This window comes from Olea europaea, chromosome 18 (assembly GCF_002742605.1).
Source record: "Olea europaea var. sylvestris chromosome 18, O_europaea_v1, whole genome shotgun sequence".
NCBI lineage: Eukaryota > Viridiplantae > Streptophyta > Magnoliopsida > Lamiales > Oleaceae > Olea > Olea europaea.
Window position 1 is genome coordinate 11,959,462 of NC_036254.1, and position 9,690 is coordinate 11,969,151.

The window sequence follows — 9,690 nt, forward strand, 5'->3', positions numbered from 1 at the left end:
ACTGTTGGTGGTTTTGGTGAGGTATTAACGATGATGATGGCACTAGAGGTGAGTTTATGTGGTGGTGGCATTGGCGAAGGTAGTCGAATTTTGTTGGCTTTTAGAGTGTTTTTTAGTTGGTGGTGGTGCAAGTGGACTTTGGCGCTGGTAAGATGGTGTAGTGGTAGATTTGGCGCTGTTGGCAGTGATGAGATGGTGGTTACAAAAGGTTGTCGTGCAGGAGGTGGCGGTGGCATCGTAGGGTTGGCGATGGTAACAACGGCGGCGATAGTAACGGTCAAGTAGACCGAGAGTGTTTGTAACCAATAAATTGGTTGATTCTGGCTAATAAATTAGATAATTTGTAACCAATATATAATACGTGACCGAAAAATAAATCGTAACCAATTAATTTGATAATTTGTTATCGTTAAATAAGTTATGACTTATAAAATTTGTGAGTTGTGACTGATAAATGAATTATAACTTATGAACTCTTTGATTTTGTACTAATGAATAAACTGTAAGCTATAAAAAAAAATTATTTGAGATCGAGAAATAAACTGTAACTCATAAAATTTTTAATTTGTGATCAAGAAATAATTGGTAACGTATAAAAATTTTGAATTGTGACCAAAATTATAATCAATTAATTCGAGAATTTGTAACAAAATTATAGGGCATTGTGACTTCAATATATCTAATTAATAAGATATAAAATTTAATAATATTTTATTTTTGAAGTTTTAAACTTTATTTCTTAGTTTTGAAATGAGTCATAGTTAAACTCTTAGATATAAACTTTTCCTGCTATATTTGGTAGTGATTAAAATTCAGATTAAGAATCAAATAGTTCTGGTCCTTTTTCCATTTAATCAAATTTTATGAAAATCTACTAAAAAATCGATTTTAATCCCTGCCAAATATATGGGCTATAATTTTTTGGTTAAATTAAAATTGTGGCACTTACACTAATACTCTTACTTTCAGGGTCATTTCGAAAAATCAAGACAAATATGGGTTAAAAGGCAAATACAATAATTTCATTCAATTAGACCGTATATTTTACGGTCCTAACTTAGAGAAGAGAAACCGATCAGCAACTATAATTTCGACTCTTTCGAGATTCAAATTAAGCCAAATCGAAATCAAAAAGGAAATCTTACACTAATTAAGTCCAAACAAGATTAAGGGCTGTTTCAATTACCTTTTCTTCAAAGGTTCCTTTCCCAAATCAGCCAATAATCAACTCAAATCAACAGATTTTTATGTTTTCTATTTTTTGATTCAGTTAGTTATTTTAATAATTTTGGGTTAGTATATATTGAAATTCATATTTTTATAAATTGAATTGAGTTAATATATATGCAAAATCAACTTTGAATAAATTCATGTAATGTATGTGAGTTGTTTGTGAAAATAAGAATGAGAAAATTGATATTTTATGTCACTTTTATATTAAAATGTTGTAATCTATTTTATTTGAATTCCTTTAGAGAAATTAAATAAATGCACATATGTGTTTTAGAAAACTTAAATATGAATAGAATTCAAACGTTGTACATTAGAAAGTGATACAATGTAATGAATTAAATTGACTTGGTATATGTGGAAAATCAACTTTGGATCAGTTAAAATAATGCATATAAGGCGTTTGAAAGTTAGAAAAGTGATATTCTCAATCATTTTTTTCTAAAAAGATCACAGTTCATCTAATTTGAATTTTTTAAGGCACCTCCAAGAAACTCTCTATTTTTAAAGAATATATTAAAAATTTTCAATAGTATATATAAATTTGGAGAGTAAATTTTTTTAATATTTCAACAGGCTCTTTATATTTAACACTTAATTTTTCTACTTTCAAAAAATTTATATTATTTTTCTATCTTTTGTTTTCACTGGATTCTTTTCAAATTATTATATTATTTTCCTTTATTGAAAATTGAAGTATTTTGAATTTATTTAATTATAAAGAGTGAGTTTGACTCTCTACTCACTCTTTTTATTTTGATGGTCAAACTCACTCTTTAAATTAAAATATTAATTTAAAAAATTTATTAGTGATGGAGCATCTCTAAAAGATTTTTTAAACATAAGATTTTTTTATTTCAAAGAGTCAACACTTAAAATTATACTCTAAGAAATTTTTAAACTAACATTTTAATTTAGATAGTGAGTTTCGCTTTCCCAATTTTGATAGTCAGACTCACTTTTTATAATTAAACACATTCAAAGTACTACAAATTTTAATAGAGGAAAATAATATAATAATTTCGAGAGAAACTAATGAAAATACAATAAATATTTTTTTGAGAGTAGTAAATTTAATTATTAAATATAAATAACCCATTGGAGTACTTAAAATTTTTCTTTAAATTGTATAATATGCTTTTTAAAAATATAAGATTTCTTGGAGATGCTCTAAAAAAATCAATTAAATAGATGCATATATATGTGTGCTTGTGAAAATCTTGATATGAATTCAAAAATTTTCTTCCATTAAAAAATGACAAAAATTCAAAAAAATAACAAAAATTCGAAAAGTGACAATCTTAAAAGTCACGAAATCTCAAAAAAGTAACAAAATCAATTTTGTGGACTTTTGGGATTTTGAGCATAATTAATACGAAATTTTGTAGTTCTAATTAATTTCAAGAATATTAATCTAATAATTTATTTTTTGAGGGTAGTGAACCTAATTTCTTTATTAAAATTTACATAATTTGATATGTAACAGGATAATCAAGCAGTTAAGAAGAAGGCCTAATAAGGGAAAGTCTTATTGGGTCCATTAACTTGAATTTGAGCCTTTTGGACTAAAAGGTGAATTCAACATAATAATAATAATAATAATAATAATAATAATAATAATAATAATAATAATAATAATAGGCACCGCATGGTTGTCAATTGTCAAAAGAAAGGATACTTACAATTTTTTTCATCTATTTAAATTGGCAAATCACGTATGAATGCAGTGCCAGGTTAAATTCTGAGATTTTGCTATGGATTAATTTCAATCTGATATATGGATAAAAGGAAAAAAGGAAAAAAAATCATAATTTTTTTGGCCTTTGGCTGCATAAAACCTTAAAAACTTGGGGTCGCTCGCTATCTGGCTGGAAAAGTTGGTCCGAAAGCTTCCTCTCTCCCAGCAAGCTAAAGGATGGCACATGGAGATTTTGTACTGACTACAAGGAAAAAAACCTGACTATTAAAGGTAACAGAGTACGCCGAGAATCAAACTGATAAATGATCTTAAATTTATTAAAAACAATTCTTATTTCTTAGTTGACGTCATATTAAAATTATTTGTTATGACATAGTTATTCGTCAAATTCAAAGAGCAAAAACAAGTGAACACTAATATAACTAAAAAAGTTATATAATCAAAACAGGAACGTAATTCATCGATTTCGTGACTTACCATCTCCTTGTCTCGTGAATTTTCATCAACATGGATGATTGTGCTTAGTTATTGTTTTCTTTATTGACTAACATTAGCTAATGTATATGACATTGAATGTCACTCGAATAATGTTATCGTAGATTGAGCTTCCGTTTGAATCTCATTACATTAAGAGTTTGTTTGGGAGTGATTTTGAGAATAGATTTTTTGACCGTTAGGAGAAAAGTGGAATCCACTTGTGAAAGAAGAAATCAAATATGAAGGCTGAAATAGTGAAATAACGGTCAAAAAATCAATTTTTTGGAAAAAAATCACTCCCAAACAGGCTGTAAATTTCATTACATTCAATTTTTTCCTCTCATATTTTCAACCACATAATTTTTCATAAAATAATATTACACGTAAATCGAAAATATTTCATTCTCTTTCAACCATTTATTTTCAGTTTAAAAAATGGGGGTCAAATAGGGCCGAATGTCTTGTCATGTATTATTATTATTATTATTTGAATTGGATTCCATAATCTTCCATCGATGCCACGTAAGCAAGAAATAAAGCATATTGGGATCCAATATCAGCCGTGAATTCACATTTAATACTTTATTCTCGATCGTCATGCAATCTTTAAACTTTAACAATATATTCACTTTTTGAGTGTGTAATTTTGAAAGTAAAAGCAACTATCATAAACGAAAACAACATCCGTTCATAGAAATCCATATCAACGTCAAAAATAAGTGCGCTGAAGAAATTCTTTCTTCAAAAGTAGAAAATAGAAGTTGATCAGAAATATTTTTGAGAATTTCAAGAACGGTTAAATCAAGATTTGTTACTTATGTGATAATTATATTGATGTGTTCATATGTTAATGCATATTGTTACACTCATTTGTTCCAATGCAAATGTTACTGCATATTTTGTTACTTATTATGATTTGCATTGAAATCTTAGCAAGCGTCGCATGATGAGAGAAATTTTATCTGTGTTCACAACCTGCAATAATCTCCTTTATCTATATGATAATTCTACTAGTTGATAAATTTGGGCGTGGAGGATATGTTTTGAAATTTGCATTTCAAATCAAGAGAATATTTTTGGAATGAATTATGAGAACGAAACAGTTCTAAAATGAAATATCAATATTTGTTGGGTACATTTAAAATATTTTTTTCTCAACCAGGAGAATATATAGATATATGCATGTATGTAAATTTCCTCTTATAGAGATTTTCCTTTTTAATTTTTCAGATTAGAACATAAACATCTTTGATGGCCACATACTATTATGAATAATGCTATTAATCGTATGATGATATAATATCGGTAATGTGGTTGTCTATATGGAATGATGCAACTGGGTAGTTCAATTTTTATGAGAGAAAGGGGGAGAAGATGTGGTCTCGAGAGAGAGAAATGTGAAGAATAATATGTTGTCACATCATCGATGTTTCATTATAATGATGATAAATAACATTACGCTGCTACTATTGGTCAACAAATTTCTTAGCAAGTTAGGTACTACTGCTGGTCACCAGACATCATATACACGGTCACAACTCACACAACACAAATCACATGAAATAATTCCCACAATTATTTTGGTTATGTATAGATCACAACTTCACAGCATACTTAACTAGTCCCAAGTAAATTAATTTCTTCATTTTGTAACAAATTGTTGTGTCATGACTCATAACATCATGCGCAACACGAAAATTAATACAATCACAATTGCAACACAGATATTTATATGCTGGTTATAAACTTCTATGCAGAGGGGGATTTGGTTGGGGGGGGGGGGGGGGGGGGCCCCCCCCGGCCCCAAAATTTTTTTTTTAGTAGCCCCCGCAGGCCCAATAGCATTTTTTAAGGTATTTTTTTATTTTTTTGGTAAAAAATCAGTTTTTTATGTGTAAAATTTTTTTTCCGACATAGTAGCCCGATCTTGAATCCAATCCTGGATACGCCCCTGCTTCTATGGTTATAATGATTTTTTCTACTGACATTAAATCTCTGTTTGTTGCACATTTTATCAAAAATGAGAATGAGAATTCCTACCGTTAAGCATATTTCTCACAGCAAAATGTGAGATGAGAGTCAAAGCATTTATGGTAAGTGGGTCCCAGAAACGGCTATATTTTTTCTAAAATGGAGGAAAAAATATACAACAAACAGGGGCTAAATAAAATAAATTGTCCGGTCGCAGTACCTTGTGTTTGTGTGGACGTACCAGTCGCATAGATGATCATAGGAAAGAGATTAGCTCCTTTGAAGAATTTTAGAATAAATTAAAGTGAGACAGAAAATATTTATAGATAATCATATTTTTCCTTATAAATTCATTAAATCTCGTCACATTCCTTATATAGCATCTCCCCATATCCTTTTTTTTTTTCCCATAATTATTGAATTATGACCTCATTTATGCAATCTTTACCAAATTTTGATATTTGTCAAAATGTTATCTTTAATTATGGTAATTATTATTTTTTCCCTTAAATAATGCAATGGACGAACTAAGTGGGTTAATTTTATAAAATAAATAAATAAATGGTCTTTTAAGCCACGTGACATTAATATAATTGTGGGGCCAAGTGACGGATCATTACAAATACCTCTGCACAAATGTATGCACTCTTCTTTTATGACTTGATAATTATTAATTAATTACCAAAACTTGAAAGACAATTACAGGATAACGAAATTCGTTAATCTATTGTTTACACGGGATTTACAAATTTGTTTAGGCACGTAACATTCATATAACTGTTAGAGAAAATAAGTAATTTGACACCGAAATCTTATTAATTCATGAAATCAATATAAAAAATTGATTATTATTTAAAGAATAATGTTATTTGTAATCACGACAAAAACATAGCTTACAGACAGGTATGTTTTCCATTTGCTCAAATTAAAGGGAGTTTGAAAAACTGTTAAATAGTGATTTTCTCTAAAGCGGATAAACAAATTTGAAGTTATACAATTCGTGCAATCAATTAGATCTTTCCAAAGAATATAAAGTTAGGTTCTGGATTTAAATAGTAAAAAACCGATTGTCGAGTAGTGCAGAGTCCCAAGACCATCTTTATTCTTGCTCTAGATGCGGTCATTTTCAAATTGTTTCATGGTTCTTATTACATTATTCCGCGAGAGGGAAAAAATAGCTCATAAAGTCGTAATTTTTTTTATTATCATTTTTGTAAGACAGTGGCTTGATTGTTTTCATGGATTGTTAGACTATTTGATTTAACGGAATATGAATGATGATTAAAAAATAAATTATAATTTAACTTGAGGGTGAGGAGAAATTTCACCATTCCATGGACAGAACTGAAAATCTCCCTTTGTAGGTTAAAAAATTGAAAACTCTAATTGGGCAATGTTTTGATTTCCAGTCTAAATTGGGTAGTGGAAAATGCAGTCAAATTGAAAAAACTAAGCAAAAGTAATAACTTTCTGTGTTAAAATACGAAAAACCACCTTTTTTTCTTTTTTTCTTTTTTTCCAAATGACCAAATTCATTGCATGACGAAGATTACATAGTATCTATTTGACTCACATTCTTTTAAAAAAAATACATTTTTAAATAGTGATTTGACATCATTTCACACACATTCTTTAATAAAATATATTATACGTAAATCGAAAAAAATTTCTTATTTTTTAACCATACATTTTTCTTTAATACACTATTCAAAAATGCATTATTATGAAAATGATGTGGCTCAAACAAGGACTAAACATATGTTGTTGCACAAATCTTGGAGTCAAATTAATAGTTTTCAAAAGAATCTTTGTAAATGATACATTATATTAATAAATGGACATCACCAATTAGTAAGAATGATCTACCAACTTCAAATTGAAGTTGAAATCTCAAAATTGCCTTTAAGAAAGTCAAAATTAGGATTATTCACGTGTGAACTCAAACTTAAAATTTTAGTGTAAATGTAGAATTGTACTATAAATGTCAATTATTTTCTTAAACAAATCTCGAATTGAAGACGAAATCCCGATTTTTTTAGAAATCTCAAGTTGCGTGGATATTTTGAACTGAGAAGTCTGTTTGAGATATGCATTTAAAATAACGAATATGAAGAATTTTGAAATATTGTAAATTTTTGAATTTAATATAAACTTTAAATAGTAGAAATTCGAAATTTATAGCGAATTGAGTGTATTTCTTTTAGAGTATATGTATTAATTTTATAGTTTATACCCGACTTTGAAAATGATTTATGCAAAACGAATGAAGTTTTGGCATAGAATGATCGAATGAGGCCAAATGAGGATCGTTTGTGCAGACTGTATGAGAAAATTAGAGCAAAACTTTTGTTACACATCTATAACTATCAAATAATATACCATTTGATAGATAATTGAATATAGAGTTTAACGGAAAGAGAACAATGAAATAATTGAATATGCAAATATGGATGAGTCAAAACAGAATGATGAAAATAATGTTCAACATGAAGATTTAAATCAGGAAAATTGCTTCTCTTTGAATTTTAATGGTCCTAAAAATTGGAAGGACATTCACATTGATCAAAAGATAAAGGACTTTTTAGTTGAAATATGTCCAAAAAGAGTTGATGACATACTCTTTCCTAGATATAGTCAAGGTAGAGACTTTGAATCATCACAACATAAGCAGTTAATGGCAAATGAGCAGACAACTGATAGAAGATGGCTAGTGTATTCAATTTATTTGGATAAAACTTCTATTTTTGCTACAAGTTATTTAAGACAAAAAAAAATGGTTAAAAATATTGGCCAATTGGGTGATGACGGATACAGTGATTGGCATAATATGTATCGACGTCTTACACATCAAGAAGTGTCTAAGGAGCATATAGGTTATATGATTAATTGGATGGAACTAGAAAATAGGCTTCAAACAAAACATATAATTAATAAAAGCATACAATTGTCTATCAACAAAGAAAGAGAGTATTGAAAACAAGTGTTAACGTGTATAATTGCTATTGTGAAAGGACTCGCTAAAAATACTTTGGCATTTCGAGGAAATTGTTAGCAACTTTATGTCGAGAACAATGGACTTTTTTGTGCAAATGATAGAAAATGGTTGTTGAGTTCGATCCAATAATGGAAGAACACATTCGACATGCTCAAGCACGGGAGATTCAATATACATGTCTGGGTCATAAGATTCAAAATGAATTGACACAAATGTTGGCAAGCGGGGTGAGAAGTGCAATTGTTACAAAAGTGAAATATGCAAAATATTTTTCCATCATACTTGATTGTACTCCAGATGGAGTAATAAAGAACAAATATCTCTAGTAAGACGATGTGTGGATAATTCAGTAGACTCGCCGATGGAACAAGAATATTGGATTGAATTTTTGAAGGTGGATGATGCATCAGGATTTGAACTTTTCGTTGAGCTTATAAATGTGTTAAAAAATCTTGAGTTTGATATTGATAATATAAAGAGGTCAAGGGAATGACAATGGAGCTAACATGAGCAAGAGACATAGAAGTGTACAAAAAAGGTTACTTGAAATAAATCCTAAAACTTTCTATACTCTATGTGGTTGCCATATACTTAATCGAGCATTAGAATTATGTGATATGGCAAATTGTTGTTCAAAAGCTATGTCTTTCTTATGAGTGATACAACGAATTTACGCATTGTTCTCTTCTTCTCCCAAATGATGGAAATTTTTTTAAGATGAGGTTCAAGGTCTGGCACTTAAGCCATTGTCGTAGACATGCTAGGAAAGTCATGTGGAAGGTGGCAATCCCATAAAAAAAACAAATTGCACAAATAAGAAACGTTATACTTGACTTGGCAAACATTGTGAAGATCTTAAAACAAAAAGTGAAGATGAGTCCTTAGCAACATATGAATTTGAAACTTTTGAGTTTTTGCTTGGTATGGTAATTTGGTATAAATTGTTGCATGCAATCAATATTGTGAGTAAATTTTTTAAAGCAGAAAACATGGATATTAATGAAGCCATCAAACTTTTACAAGAACTTATTTCATTTTTCAAAGATTATAGAGAATTTGGGTTTGCTAGTGTCATGGATGAAGTTAAACAAATGGCAGGTGAAATGAGAATTGGAGTTGTATTTCAAAAGAGACGTAGCATTCGAAGAAAGAAGCAATTTGATAAAAGTGGCACTGAAGAGAACATACTTGGCTGAAGAATATTTTAGAGTTGAGTATTTTCTCTTTATAATTGATTAAGCTCGATCATCACTTCAAACTCGTTTTGAACAATTTACACATTATGAAGAGATATTTATATTTTTGTTTAACTTGGATA